The following is a 1,294-nucleotide window of genomic DNA, read 5'->3' on the forward strand; positions in this document are numbered from 1 at the left end:
CAAGATGATGCAGATCAAATCAGCTCATGACCAATGTCAAGATGACTACCATAGTTGTTTCTGCATGTAGCCCCCTCTGTCTATAAAAACTCTTGCCCACTGATTGTCAGAGAGGCAGAGACAGTCTTTGGAGAGGAGTCTGTCCTTCTCCCTGAACTACACTCCCCTGCCCCCTCCACCTGGTTGCCAGGATGCAAAATAAACTTTCCTTTCCACTAAACATGCCTCTTTATTGGCTTTTGAGCAGTAAGCAGCCAGAACCCACTCTCAGTTACAAAACTCTAATCAAAATCAGAGGGGAGGACTATGTTTCAAAAGGATTTAGGAAACACTTTAAGCCAACCTTGAAGACTAATGCACAAATTGGTGTCATTTAATGTGACCAAGGTAAAGGGAGGAAGCCGAGAGTCAGCCATGGTTTGCTCTCTTCTTCAGTAGAAGCAGACCGTGTGCAGAAAGCTCCTTCCTGTTTTCCTCTCCACTGCCAGGAGCAGCTCAGCCAGACTGCCTTCCATGTCCTCTGCCTGCTGGAGGCGTTCACAGAGCTCACAGATGATCAGAGACCCAAGGGTGGCGTCCTCCGTGTTGTCGTCCATATCCACGTTGATCACATACACAGGCTGGCAAGTCTCCTGCTCTCGGACCCACAGCTCTTCTATCACCCGGTCATAGACGCTCTCCTCGCAGGTGAAGATGACATCAAAGCGATCTCTGCACTCTTGAAATCTTTCCGGGCGAGGCTTGATTCTCTCGTTTCTTCCCAAGATGTGCAAGATGCCATTGCTGGTATAGCGTTCTCGGTCTATGCGCACAAGGTCCTTGTGCATCTGTTCATACGTGGTGGAGAAATCATAAACCACAGGGAGGTTGCGCGCAGTTCCTGGGAGCCTGACTCGAGACCCAGCTCCAAAAGACCTGACACTGAAACCTTTCTTCCTGAGAATGCTGTGGGCCTCCATGCTCCTGTTCATGTTGCTCATGCAGACCACAGCCACCTTGAGGGGGGAGACGGACATGGCGGGGACCACCTGGGACTCCAAGCAGATAAGCAGAATTCAGAGGCTGAGGGGACTCTGAAACTTGGGAGAGCATGGCCTGGGCCCAGCTCTTCCAGAGTATTAGTGTCAAAAAACAGAGAACGTTTTTATACGGAGGCACTAGCCCTAGATGAGTGGAGATCTCTTCATTGGTGATTGGGTTAAATCTTGAGTGACTGGGGTTTTGTTTTGTTTTTCTGGTATAAAGTTTATTGAATTATACTTACATATGTACACATATCCATAGGGAACATATC

General features: G+C 48.7%; 1 pseudogene; it reads right to left on the reverse strand.

Annotated features, from left to right (window-relative positions):
- Window positions 1-219: 219 nt before the first annotated feature.
- Window positions 220-1,294, reverse strand: LOC147358171 (RNA polymerase II subunit A C-terminal domain phosphatase SSU72 like protein 3 pseudogene; annotated as a pseudogene).

The sequence above is a fragment of the Bos grunniens genome, chromosome 15, assembly GCF_055505025.1.
Source record: "Bos grunniens cultivar Pamir isolate PY7600 chromosome 15, Bosgru_T2T1.0, whole genome shotgun sequence".
Taxonomy (NCBI): Eukaryota; Metazoa; Chordata; class Mammalia; order Artiodactyla; family Bovidae; genus Bos; species Bos grunniens.